At 49.2% G+C, this 14,457-nt stretch overlaps 1 pseudogene; it reads left to right on the top strand.

Annotated features, from left to right (window-relative positions):
- The window catches only part of LOC129785153 (hydrocephalus-inducing protein homolog), a 71,996-nt pseudogene that overhangs the window by 27,666 nt on the left and 29,873 nt on the right, over positions 1-14,457 (top strand).

The following is a 14,457-nucleotide window of genomic DNA, read 5'->3' as shown; positions in this document are numbered from 1 at the left end:
CCAGGAGCCGCCTTGCATCCCTCCCTGCAGTACCCATTATACTACACGGAGGTGTGGGGCTGGAGAGTTACCATGGGATGTACAGGGATGTGACAACAGAGCCTACGTGCAGGGAAAGAGGGAAAGAGAGAGCTTGTGAGATGCTGGCTCTGTGCAGGATTTTTTCAGTATGGAGATGGAGTCTTGGATGCTTTGACCTAACAGACTGTGTTTACTGGAGTGGTTACAGTGCTCGACTTTGGCTTTTATACCATTACCAAAAAATTACGTATGCCAAGATTAAGTGATCTTTGGGGGTTTTTTCCTGCAATAGGTCTTAGTTGACAGAGGGGGCAATTCAATCACCAGTAATTTTACTGTCGGTCTTGGGGTTGGAGGCAGCTTTTAATGAAATCAATTCTCACAAACTCAGATGATTTTATAATGCAAATTAAGGCACCAGAGGAGTAAAGGGGTTTTGGTTGTAGAAGAGAAACATACCATGGGACGAAGTATGTTGCAGCCTCGTTGCACGCTGCACTGACTAAACGTATGGTTCCAGGAGGAAAGGCAGCGCGGTAGTCGGGAAAGCCTGAGCCACAGAACTGTCAGCGTTGTTCACTTGTCAGTTGGTTGCTAAATTGTCAGGAGTATTTTGCCTGTGGTATCCTCATGGGATTTAACTTTTGCCCAGCTTGGGGAGCTGATGCCTGGTGAAAGCAAGCAAGATGTAAACGCCAAGACAGATCACAATGAAATTGCTTACTAATCTGGTGTTGTTCCCTTTCTGAAGGGCAATTACGGGCAAGATCTCAGCAGGTTCTGCTGGGAAGGTCTCCCTCAGATTGGTGCGGCTAGATGAGTTTATACAAGCTGGGGATTGCAAGGCACCGTTGGGAGATCTGGACCTGTGAAAGTTTAGATGTTGTACAACAAAGCAAACGTACAAATGGACGTAGTTGAAAAGCATGTCAGAAGAAGAGCTATTAATAAACCTCCAAACCTTATCTTTCCTGTTTTGTCAGGAGCAGTAGTTATTCATTACAAGGGTAGATCTAACAGGACAAGAATTACCGTAAAGAACAGCTCACAATTAATGGCTAAAAGGCCAAAGTTTAGCCTGCCAGCTTCATCTGTTGGCAGTGGTTTTCATGTGGCTATTAGTGTGTCAGGGACGTTTCCTTAGCATCTCTTATCTGTAGGCTGCAGGGAACAGCTTAGTGATGTGGACTGAAGTTCAGAGTTCAGGTGAAGCACGGACCTTACGTCCCTCTGGGTCTTGGAGAAGCAGGTCTACGTGAGGGATACCAAGCTCCTGCTACATCAGGAACCAAGTTGTCCTGTGGGTACAGCGTGGGGTGGGAGGCAGGAGGTGCGGTGTCTGACTTGTGCTCTGTTTCTCAGTCCTGAGAATGAGTCCCGACCTCGGTGGGATCCTCTTCTCTGGTAATTTGAAGATGTGAAGGTATCTACTTTCTCGGGCATCCCCTGAAGTCATCCTCAGGAGTGTCATTCCCATCCCAGCTATCTGAGGGCAGGGGTATGCAGACATGGGGATGGAGTAGGAAGGGCATGGGATGGGAGGTAGTGCTGAAGTGTGGCCCTTAACCGGCAGCTTTTCTGTTCTGGCAATGTTTCTGGTAAAAACAACAAACTAAAAGAGGTGGGGGGGAATTTTTCTGTGCCTTTCCCACAGCAGGCAGTGATCCCCGCCAAGCACCAGCAGAGCCCTGCCCAGTATAACCAGGCACAACCCCCAGCGCAGGTGCAGGGCCATGTAGAGCAGCCCGGTTCTGAGGCTGGCGGCGCCTTGGCTTTCCTCCTCCCTCTCAAAAGCCTCAGGTCCAGCACGTGAACATTGCGGGCCCAATGCTTCCCCATTAGTCACTGGCGATGTTCTTGCTAGTCGTGATGGGAGCAGGTCAGGCCCCCAATTGCATCAGTGTCTCCTTAATGAGCAGGAACTCCAGCAGTTTCATCAGCTGTCACTGCTTCCATGAGCGAAGCTCAGCTTGCGCATGGCTCCATTTTTTCTCATTATTTCTGTGGGCTGCACTCCCCAATCACTGTAAAACTCTGCAGAAAATATTTTTAAGGTGACAAATTGACCACCAGCAAAGCACTAAATCCAATAACTTTTGCTTTCTAAGTGAGGCTGTACAAGAGCCACAAAGCCCAGCTGCTGTTATGCAGAAACACGTTGCATCTGACTTTTCCCTGAGCATTAAAGGACTGAATTATGTGTCTGTCAGCTGAGAGCTGTTTACCTGGCGACAAATCATAATTGCTCTTGTTAAATCTAAAGTACACCGGCACATTTTCATACTATTTCCCACACATTGCACAGAATTTCTCTAGTAGGCCAAGCAAACAGTTACCAAGCCTGGATTACAACCCAGAGCCCCAGACTGCATTGCTTGTGAATACGCAGAAAACCTCCTGTTGAAGGTGCCTTGATATGCTCCTGCTAGCGGTGCTTCATTTAGCTAGAGATTTAATTGTTCAGGCTGTAAATGGGATACTCCTTTTGTGTCTTGTTTTCTTGTTTCTGTATCACTCTAATCTGCCTTTGCACTCGTACAGATTTTTCTTTGCTTAGAACAGCTTTCATTGAAATGCTGATAAAATGTGCCCTTTCTGAGGCAAACCCAGGATGCTTTCAAGGTAAAAAAAAAAAAAAAAAGAAAGATAGATTAATTCTGCCATTAAAGTCTAATTATTCTCCGGTCATTCAAGAATAAACTTCTGTTCTCCCTGTCTGATTTCCAGGCTGTAATCTCACTGGGGCAGGTATTGCCTTGACATTTGCATCTCTTGAGGTTTATAGGTGGCAGGAAAAGACGGATTCCTGAGGAACTCAGTGTCAAGTTGTGCATGCAAATAACTCTTGCCATCTCCGTGCCCTTCAAAAACCCTCCTCCGATCGTATCGCTAGCAGTCAGACTCTTGAGCCTTGCTGCAGAAAACTGGATGCAGGGTATGGGGGAGACGAGGTCATTTTATCGCTTAGGATCTTCTGAGGGCTGGAGCTCTTCAGGAGTTGGGTCGGTGGCTCAGTTCCTGGCCCTGTATGTTCTCTTTTTCTGCTGCTGACTGTGGTTTCTTGGCCCCTTGCTAATACAGGTGAGCTGGAGTGAGCTGGACGGCAGAAGGAACGTAGTCCCCAAAGGTCCCACAATAATCCTGATGTGCCTCTCCGTGTTGCAGCCCTTTCTCTGTTGATCCCTCCGCTGGGACTCTTGGGATTGGCGATGCCATGCAAGTAACGGTGGACTTCCACCCAGAGAAGACTGGTGATTATTCCAGGCCCCTGACAGTTCACTATGACACAGGTAAGGTCTGGGCACTGCATGGTGCCCAGTCTCTGCGTCCTTCAAAACAGAGACCTTTCAAAGCAGAAAAATGTTAAGCTTGCTTTGCAGACTACTTCTAAAACCTTTTCTTTCAAAACCTCTGTATGTTTCGGTGCTTAAGTGAGCAGGTAAGGGGCAAAGGCTGCGTGTGCCCTCGTTCTGTGTGGCTGTGTGCCGGTCTCTCCCTGGGGGATGCTGGTGTCGGCTGGGTGCTCTCCACCCAGCACCCCCCATGACTGCCATCTGCCATCATTCCCTGTTGTCCCGGTCACCTTAATTGCCTCTCCAGGTGTATCTCCCCTGTCCCGGCTTTGCCTCAAAGAAAAGTGACAAATAGTTGGTGTTTAGGGGGCTTTTAAAGTGCATCCCCTCAAGCAGGAATGAGGTTTTTTGGAATCCGGTTTTGCTGGGAGTTGCTGAGTCGGAGGCGGGAGGAACCTTGATTCTCCGTTACGGTGTGCATATGCACGTGTGAAGCTTCATTCCTTGGCGGTGCTATGTTTGAAGCGCAACGTGGGAATGCGTGCCTCTGTCAGACTCGCTCCAATGCCGCTGTCTCTTACACATCTGTCCCCTGCACTGCTTCTACGTTGTTTTGCCGCAGAGCCTTGTTCTTTCTTTTTGCCTTCTCCCACAGCTCACGACATCAGGACTAATGCAGCCAGGACTTGAGGGCTCTTGGGATTTGGCAGGAAGAGCTCGCTGCCTCCCGAGATAGGTGTAACATTTATATTAGGCTAGGAGAAGCTGAGGTCAGGCCACAGAAACACCATCAGCTTTACGCTTCACTGAAGAGTAAGCGGGGAATATCTTTAGGAAAAGGCGCCATGTTAGAATGCTTCTGTCGGCCTTGGCTCAGCAGGGGTATGTTGTGGTGCCGAACGAGGCGCTTCCTCAGTTGCGTGAAGGCACTTGGCGTGTGTTTCCTCTCGCCTGAGAGGGAGGTTTGGTTTGTCCCTGTTCCTCAGCGTTGGTCCTTGGAAGTGTGGTGTCCTAACCGAGGGGATACTGTGTGCTGCTTTAGCCCGGCAAAGAGCATTTTAGTTGTCTTGGGTTTGTGGAAGTTACAAATGCTCCTGTATCTTCCAAACACTTATGTAGCCTCACGACTTATTTCAGCTTTGTCTAATGTTTTCCAGTTATTGACATATTCACGGAGAATGGTTGATGCTCACTCAGAGGAGCTTATTGTTTTGGGTAACAGTTTCTAGGACGGGTGACTGAAATATCAGCTAGGGAAGCACAAAAACGTGCCTTATTTGTATGCCTATACAGAATCTATAGGATAAAATTCAGAGGGCTAGAATTTCTCTGGGGCAGATGAGCAGTGACAGTGGAGATTAGGGCCGTAGGGTTTATACTTTGTGACGGAACAGAGTGAGCGAATAATTAGGGCCAGGATCTTCGTGGCTTGCTTTGAAAAACCTGAGAGTCTTGTTCTTACTGAAACAGCTGGTTCCCCCATAGTCAATCTTTGCAAAAGTCATTTGTGTGGGTAGGCCACGGGGATAAACTCTCTGCTGGCTCCGAGATGGGTGTTTTCCCAGGAACACGTGCAGCTCCCTGGGAGATGAACCCAGGATTTCATTCCTGCCTGCCAGTACAATGTTGCAGTTATTTTGAAATAAACTACGAATTGCGAAGGAGAGCAAGGGGATAATGAAGGGATTATCTCTCTAGCTTTGAAGCGTACAGGTGAGTGAAAGGCTGCTGAGATGAATTGCTAAAGTGAAGCAGAAACGTGTAATCAATCAGTCTTTCGAGGTGTGGTGCAGAGCTTATTGCAGGAGTAGTGCAGAGCACCAGACAGCGTTCCCTGACCTCGCGTGGCGAGCCCTGGCTAATGTGTCCGGCACCACGGCAGGCTCCCTGTGACGCGCGTACAGAAAGCAGCCGGGTTGCTCTTTCAGAGCCACCAACAGAGTGTTTATTAAGAAACAGAAGTGCTAAGAGCAAAACAGCAGTTTAAGGTGTTGGGAGGCGTTTCCCTCGCTTGGCTGTGTATCAGTACTGACTTGCTCGCAGGCAGCAGTCGTTCTCAATGGATCACACCCTTCTTAGGGTGACTTACGCAGGATCAGGTGAACGTTGCTTAAATTTCTGCTGAAGCTGGGTCAGATCTGTCCCTAGCATTGCTTAAGCAAGCATGGAGCTCTTCCATGTGAACAAGTCACAATTTTTCCCTTAGCGTATGATTTGGTTGATTTAAATTGTGTGTCTTTTGGGCTGGTTAGGAGCACAGGTACTGTCCCCTGGATAGACTGTGTGTGTGGTGGCGGTTCTGTTGCTACAAATTTATGGATGAGTGTGGAGAAAATGTTTGCTGCTATGAGCGTAATGATTTACAATGAAAACTTGTCCTTCAGTGCTTTACATGCCTAAACTCCTCCTTTTCGCCTGTGTACATGTGTCTGGGTGTGAAAAATCCCAGCTCGTACTGAAATGAGGGTGACTTGGGATGTTCTGGGCTCCAGCATATCCCTGTCCAGCACCTTAACATCAGATTATGGTACTTGAAAGGGTTTCTGAAACCTGCGTGCGAAGCACTCGTACAGCTTTGGAAAAGGTTTCAATACCACTGAAAGTCCTGTCGGTCACTTGGCCTTTCCCAGATGACGTTCAGCCCACCCTGTGTGGACCGTGTGGATGTGGGAAAATAAGTTTATGGAGGTAAGTCCTAGTCTCAACCAATCCAGTATTCATAAAGTTTCGATATTCTTTCAGCTGTCAAGTCCTGCTCAAGTGAGATGATGCCCAAGCTGCTTGCCCTGAGTGCTGCTGATTGTACACCAAACCCAGCTTGCTGCAGTAACAACATTTATTGCAACCTGGCAGCGTAGCACCAGCTTGGTGTGGGAAGGTGAGCTTTGCTCAGGGACACGTGGCTGAGGAGACGCATGACGGGTTCCCAGAGGTGTGCCAGAGGTGCAAAGCAAATCCACCAGTCCAATGCCATCCAAAACAATAACGTCTACGGCAGGTGCTCCATGCAGGTGAAGAAGGCTGCCAGAGACAGGAGGTGCCGGCGAGATGCTTGGAGTTGTGGAAGGAGAATTGCTTCTCTACTCAGAGCTCCCTAAATGCTGACTCACATTAGGCTCCTGTCTCCAACGAGTACTAGTATAGTATGATGGGTGGTCTTCAAGGTGTAGGACCAGATCCTGTGCCTGTATGTGGGTGCCTCCAGTGCCCACTGGCCCTTGTGGCAAGGCGCTACAACACGCTTCTAGCCCAGGGGATCTGTGGTGCGGTATTGAAATTCCTCTGTGCAGTTTTTCCCCATCGGTTGCTGCATCCCTTGGCATCTCTTTGTCAGCACAGAAAACTTCAGTAATTAGCAAAGCACCACTGAGCTTGTGCGTGGCCGACGGACGCTATGTATTGAGATGCTTTTATTGCTGTCAGTAATAAAAGTAGTGATGCGGATGGCTCTCTTTCAGTAGCTCTGTGAGTCTAATGCAGAAGCAAAAGCCTGGGGCAGGATCTCACCCTCTTTGAGGGGGGAGATCAGAACCCATACCCATAGGAGTATTTTAGGAGACAGCACACCCAAGAGGAGGCAGCCCTCAAGCAGAACTGCCTATTCCATTACTCTTCTGTCTCCCCTTGGTTCAGAGCCCCAAAAAGCGGTTTCCCCAGAAGAGAGGTAACGTGTGTGGCTCAGGAGTAGTTCTCAGTGGTTTTAGTCCTGCTGGAAGCCTCCAGCCTTGTGCTAAAAGCCTGCTGAGGAACCGTCTAGGTGTTTGGCAGATGAATACCCTGTTTTCCCTCAACTTCCCACACAGCTTGCAGGAGGGCTGACAGCTGCTGAGCAGGAGCTGTGCTAAAGCAAATCTTGGCTTGTTTGCTGTGGATGGCAGACCCAGGCTCAGAGCATCCTTTGTGGTTCTGCACACCCAGGGCACAGATGGGAGAGTTCAGCCTCGGCTCCTCAATTGCTTACTTCAAGGGCAGGTAGAAAGTGCGAGCAGGGTCTGATTCTGGCTCCGTGGTTGTTAATCAGAGTGAGTTTTCCTGCGCTGGCTCAGTTCCTGTCCCCGTAGGAAGTGGGTGAAGTCATGTCTCCCCTCCTGAGCCCTGGGCAGCAAAACTTGCTCTGTGCCAGATTCAGGTTATTCCTATATGGCAGGAGGGAGCAGCTAAATAGGCTTCTTCAGTGCAGCACGCTGGGAGCTGGATGTGGAGCAGAGCTTGCCTTGCCCTGGGTCAGGGAGGGGTCTGGCTGCCTTGTTCCCCCGCCGCTGAGCTTTGCTGCCTGGCCCTGGAAGCAGGGGGTCCCCAGCACCGTTTCCTCCCCATTGCTGCTTGCTAGGCGTGGGGCAAATGCCAGCAGCCTCGTAGAATCATAGAATGATGGAGGTTGGAAAAGACCTTGAAGATGACCAAGTCCAACTTAACCCCGGATTGCCAAGCCCACCACTAAACTGTGTCCCGAAGCACCACATCTGTGTGTTTGTCAAACGCGTCAGGGGTGGTGATTCCAGCCTGCAGCGTGGAGAAGCAAGCCCTGCCGGAGCCGTCTCCTCCCTGGCAGGCTCCCGCCAGCCCCCCAGTCCCGAAGGCTGGCCAGCAGCTGCTGCTTAGGCTGCCCGCACTCAGGGGGCTGCTGCAGGGGGGTTTGGTACTGAGCACCGGAGAGCTACTGGGATGTGTGGTTTGGGTTGGTCAGTAAGCGTGATGAGCTGGCCTCAGATCTTCCCCTTCCTCTAAGCCAGCACCAACACTTGCACGATAGACAAGATCTCCTTAGGGCAACGTAAGCATAAAAAATAATAACAAAAGAATTTCTTGGGTAGATCTGGAAGAACTGGCTGGGGATCACTGTATTTAGTGCGGCAGCAATGCTCAGGGTGGCAGGGGATGTCAGAAGAGGATCTGGGTCTTCTGCCCTACGCAGGACGGCCTGAGCCACTGCCCTGAGGTGCCTCTGCCCTTCTCGGCCTAACCACAGGCAGCTTCTCTGTGCTGCAGCAGCCTCTGGAGCTGTGAGTGATAACCGCCAGCTTGAGAAAGCACCGAGGTTTCATCACAAATGGGGGAAAATGAGGCATGAGATCACAGGAAAAATCAAGGCATATGAAACACGATTAATTAGGGAGCTGATGTGGAGCTCTTCAGTCACCTGTGGCACGACAGAGAGTTTGGTGTGGTGTGTTAGAGCCATTTGGGTTTGGTGAAGATGACGGTAACTACAGAACCGGGTGTGCTCGGCTGGCAGCAGGGCAAGCACAGCCTGTGCATCTCGGCCGCGGTGGGAAACTGTGGTAGGGGCTGCATCGCGTTGCAAATGGGCTGAGGGGAATTGTCAGGGGCGTTGCTGACTGCTCAGCTCCTGCACAGATCAGCATGGGGTTCCCAGCCGGGAATGTCGGTGTGTTGGGGTGCTGAATCCCTTTCTTCATCTGAAATTGATGCTGGGCTTAGCTGAATCAGCTTACGTTGGTAAATGAGGCCACCTCTGCAAGGGCTTGGCGGTGTGTTAGTGGCCACTGTACACACGCAGGAAGCTCATTAAATCCCAGCCCTACGTGTTTATTGATGTTTGAGGCTGAACGAGTAACGGCAGCACGGATGTGCCATCACCTCTGGGCATCTCAGCTACTCGCAAGAGTAAAACATTACCTTGCTGTGATATTAGTCTGTGGGTTTGTGCAGACTTTGGAGAAGACAACCACCTCTGCATGCCTCTCTTCTCTTTCCTTTAAGAACCCCCTTTCTACCGAAGGTCTTGTCATCTTGCCAGGCTGGCACTACCATCAGTAGCTTCCAGGAACTTGTTTGAAAACAAAATGAAAATCCTATTGACTTAGCCTCTAGATCAAGCCTTTTTCTTTGTCTTTTCTCTCTGCAAACCCACGGATGGATGTGGATAGGCAGCAGGGTTTAGCTGAGGTTCAGCCCTTGCTGTGTTGCGTTTCACGTTCCTGAGATCACTCAGGTTGCTGAGCCCTCGCGGTTTGTGCCGACTCCAGCCGGAGCGGAGGAGGCTCAGGACTTGCCTGAGCAAACCCTCTGCCTCGCTGCATCTTGACCTGAGCTGTGCCTGTGTCGTGCAGGGTACCAGGGTGGGAATGCCAAAACCATTTCTGGTTTTAACCTTGGTCTGGTGTGAGCGTTCACAGCGGCTCTGATGTCGCAGTGTGTTCGGTTCCTATCGAGCTAAATTCACGGCAACAGCCCCATAGCTTCTGGTGGCCACCGCTGTGTGCCACTGCTGGTCAGGTCTGTAGCTCTTCATCGCCGCGCAATTCTCCGATCCTTCAACACCAGGCAGGCTGGTAGTGGCTTCTTACCAGTGCTGGGAGGTGGGGAAACCTTCTGCTTCCCTAAGCAGCAGCCTCTCTTGGCTCCAAAGCTTTACTGTAGTGCGTGAACTGATGTAATTATTTCCGTTTGTGTTTAGTGCTAGCAGATGCAGACAAACTTGTTTTGTTTGGTGATTTTTAAAGATCTTGTTTCCTGTGTTATCCTAAGGTGTAAGCCAGGCTCTGACGCCGTGGTTATTACAAGAGGCTGCTCCAGCTTTTCCTTGGACTGCCAGGCATTTAAGAACTTTGCAAAGGGATTTTCCTTTCTGCTTGCCTCAGGTCGTGGGTGCATGTTGTGCTTTTCTTCCTTCACTTGTGAGAATTCCCAGCAGGATTGGCTAGTTTCTGTTGGACTTTTATGTTCTTGTACGTCTGCTTCAAAGCGAGTGCAGGGTGGCATATACTGTAGGCAAAAAAAGGTGTAAATAGGAGTTGATGCAATTATATGTTGACTTTGCATCTTAATCGTAGCAGTGCTGCAACGGACTGAGGATTGGTAACTAATACGTTATACAAATAATTGGTTATATAGGCTTTTATGGTTCAAATCAATTAGATTGATGGGTGAGTATAATTGCTCTCCAAAGTGTTCCTTTATGTCAGATCAGCTAACAGTTAACAACTGTTTCCTGTCTTTGTTCCCCTTTTCCACAACTGCCTGTAACAAGGATTTTTCTTTATATATACTGTTTTAGATAAGGTTGTTAAATTTCTTGCAAACAGAGTATGGCCTTCGCCCCTCTCTAGGGCCTTCTGTTTCAAAGCCGATGGTCTGTCGCTTTGAGGGTAGAAGAAGAGGAATTAAGTTTGTGCTTCATTTGCTTGATCGTTTTTTTTTTTTGTTAGTCATGGCTTTATATCTCCCAAACTATGTAACACCCCTTCTGACAACAATGCTGCTAAAGCAACCCGTGGCGTTGACTGCATGAGCACGGCTTGGGGGTGGGTGCTCGGAGGGTTATTTGGAGTTAAAAGTCTCCTTTTGGCTCTTTTGTTCATCCCCAGAAGCAGACTTCCATGTGACGCCGCCTATCCCGTTCTTAGCCTGTGAAGGATTTCTGGGAGAATGTAGTTTTCATCTCTTTGCAGGGCATCCTGGACTGCAGCTTGTCTCTTCTATCATCAGTGGAAATCACTAGTATGTTCTTAGGTGCCATGAACCCTGGATGCGTTTCGGGGCAGAACTGACCATTCATTAGTCTCCTTTCCTGGTGGATCAATCAGCGTTTGCTGAGAAGCAGAAGAGTAGCTTGAAGGGTGATTGATTTATGAAGTGGCGTATTAAGCATGTCTTTGCCAGGTAATCAGAAGGAAGGTTCCTGCCCTGTCTTTCCCCGTGGGCCAAAAGCAATGTTTCAGTGATCAGCAACCCCAGCGTATCATGGCTGTAGTACCAATAATGATTATATATAGCCCACGGCATCCTGGATATGCGGCAGCGCTGTCTTGTGTTATCCAACAGTTTCATTGTCCTTTCAGTCCATTCTGCGAGGCTCCTTCACACTGGGCAGCACAAAGGCTCTGTGCTGGCTCCCAGATATTCCTGCGCTGGAGTATTTCATCCCGTAAGAAAGCCAACAGCCCTTCCTAAGCACGGTGCGGAGGAGGTAATGGGGAATCCTTTGGGTGCTCCATTACAGGAGGATGCACAACAAGGAGCCTGGTGGAAAGCAAGGTGACTCCTAAGTGCAGGAGAGCCGTCTGAAGAGCCTGCGACCTGTCCCGTAGACGCTGTGGCTGGTCATTGCTCTCCATCTCCCTTTTCCTGCCCATCTGTTGTCTCACGGTGGCTTGCAGTGCTCTGGGGTAGCAGATCCTTTCCTTGCGATGGGCTGCATGGGCTCAGAGGGGGCTTTGCTGGGGGCTTTAGCTGTTGACAGCATCAGCTGTGGCAGCAGTGATGATTAGGGTGCCCTGAGCTTTGTTGTAGCCTGGGCAATGGTCCTGTAGAAACCCCTGTGCTGGCAGCAGTTATTTAATGGTGAGGTTTATAAACAAGCTGCTCCTAGGGCTGGAGTAACTAGCACGATGGTTTTAATGATGTCTGAAGGTAGCTCATGAGCACTGCCTCAGAGAAGCACTTAAAAATGACTGTCGCTGCCCTGTGTTTTGCTCTAGTGCTGGAAATAGGAGCGTGGGGACTGACAGGTGGCCTTTGTCAGAGACCCAGCACACTTTGTAGGTGATGCCATTAGCTTCCTGACAGCAAAACAGCTCAGAGCAGCGCTCCTGACTCTGACCGAGGTAGCTCTGTGGGAGGTGCAGCCAAAAGCATATGGTGGGGAGGGCTGGATCCAGCCGCAGGGGACTCCTCTCGCTTTCCAGAGATCGTTAGCCTGGTGAAGTGACTCCCTTCTCCGGTGGTGAAGTGGTACCAGCAGACCTTTGCATGCTGTTTGAAAAACCAGAATATGCTGGTGATGGTGAGGCAGTTGGGTATCGTGATAGTAGCAGGAGCAAAAGAACTGCTCAAAGGGTCGATGTGGAGGTACAATGACACTTCTGAGTGAAGAGCTCGGCTTTCGTTGCTTGCTTGTATTTTCAGTGAAAAAGCAGCAGGACCTGTCTCTTTGAGAAGAGGTGAGAGCCAGGCATAGTTTTCTGACAAACTGGGCAAATTAACTTAAACTTGCTTTCCCTGTTACCCAAATATTCTGAACCTGACTGTCATGCACTCCTAAAAAGGTTTAAAATCCAAATTCAGCGAGGAGGGAGTTACAGGGATAGAGGGAGAATATTACGGTGAGGACGAAAGGCAGCAGAGTGCTGTTTTGTTTCTCTTCAGTCTAATCCATCTGGCTACCAGCTTCCTAATATTTAGAGCAGTAATCGATGGAGGAAGGTACTGGCTGTTGAATGCTGGGAACGCATTCTTCATAAAACCTGAAATTTGTTTTGAAATCTTGTTCAAGGGTTTGCTTAATATTCGGAAAGATATTTTAGCTCTTCTGTAAATTCCCTCTCCTCCTGCACAACAGGCCCCCCAGAGGATGACCCAGTGCTGGGTTTCTTACTTTCAGATAGTTAAAAGTTACCATGATGTGCTGAGATACCGGTGGCCATAGCCATGCAGATGGATGCTGGAATAAAACACAGTGGTGTTCCCGCTGTCTCAGAGAGCATCGCTCAGGAGTGCACAGCGCAAAGCACCTGCTCTACTGCTGTGTAAGAAGCCTCTCTTTTAATTTCAAGTTCAGGTGTTGCTTTGTTCAGGTTGCAGAGTGAGCTGTGTCCTGCTGTCTCTGGGAAATACGTCAAAAGCATGTAAGAATGAGAGAGCTGACAGCCTGTAATAAGATCATCGTGTTGTGTAAGTAACGATAGGGCAGGTACGTCTGGATTCAGTAAATGTGCTTTCATGGCAGCAAAGCATCCCAAAGCACAGACCCACGGACATTACCCCATCAGGTGAAATACCTAGGGCTACATTGCTGGTACAGTACAGAGATTGTTTTGTTGTTGTTTTTTTCTTTTCCTCCAGACTTATATATTAAACCATCAAGAGTCTTAAATAAATGTCACATCTAATTTGGCACCCAGGCCATGAAGCCTGCAGCTGCCCTGGGCCAACCCTGACAGCTCTGCTGTGTCAGTTTATCTGCCTGGCAGAAAGACCTGCTGCTCCCTCCTGACTCGCTGGCGTCTGCACGCTCTCGTCTGTACCGGGAGGTTTGTGGGTTTACACAGTCAGCACGATGCCAGATCCTTCTCTCTGTGGTAGAAGGTGCTCCGGCAAAGCCCTCCAGCCTTCAGAAGCGTCCTCGGTGCCTGCAGCCGGGAGTGTAAGTGCTCTCCAGGAGAGCAGCGGTAGGGGATGCTTAGCAAAGCGTGTAGAAGCAGGCAGTGCATATGCTTTCTCCCTCGTGGGCCTTGGAGGCAGCATTTTTCTGTGCTGGAGGCTTTATTCACGTCTTTGTTTAATCGCTTCTGATGGTTTTACCTTCCAAGCCTTTGTCCAGTTGCTTTGTGGATTTATAGCGATGAGCGCCTGTAGGCACCTATGGCAGTACGTTCCAAAGGAAGGAATATTCCTAGGAAAAGTACTAGAACTACTTTTCTCTCATTTTAACTAATACCATTTCAGGCCCTCGGGTTCCTGTTTTACAACAAATTGTGACAATTTTTTCCTTGTTCACTTTTTCCCAGGCCATTCATACTTCTACAAACCTACCTATCTCCTGTGTGGTTTCTAGGTTGAGGAATCCTGTTCAGTCTTCGTATAGAAGCTGCTCTGTACTTCGGAGAAGGGCAGAAATTTCAAAGGCTTCAGCCTGGTTTTTAAGATCAGAACTATACCCATTGTTTCAAGACCCACCTGGCCATGGGTTTAGACAGCGAGATCATGATAGTTTTCGTGGAGTTCATTTTGCAGTAGTTGAAGATGTCAACATCAGGCTAGACAGGAACTCCTTGACAGCTGGGAAGACCTACATCACGCTGTCAAACCACAGATCCGTGGTCATCCACAATCGGAGTAAAGTCATAGCCCACTCCAGTGGAAGGCTTTTGTTAGTCAAGAAGAGGAGGATCAGGAGAAGCTGAGGTTCATTGGGAAGATTCATTTAAGTAAGACACGCTGCCCAAGGGTAAAACTAACGTACGGCCTCAGAGGGATGTTGGTGCTTTTTTGAATGGCGTAGGACAAGTAAACCATCCACGACACCAGGGTGTCCCCCCCTGGGCTTCAGGGTAATGGAGCTCAGTGCTTCCCATTCCGGTTCCATCCATGTTCCAGCTCATGTTTTGGGGAGGAAAGGTTGCATTTCCTCGGAGAGCAAATTCCCATCTGTGGGAGCCCTAAGTCAGTGAGGCCAGGT

Source organism: Falco peregrinus, chromosome 9 (assembly GCF_023634155.1).
Source record: "Falco peregrinus isolate bFalPer1 chromosome 9, bFalPer1.pri, whole genome shotgun sequence".
Lineage (NCBI taxonomy): Eukaryota > Metazoa > Chordata > Aves > Falconiformes > Falconidae > Falco > Falco peregrinus.
This window is presented reverse-complemented; position numbering and strand designations above follow the sequence as displayed.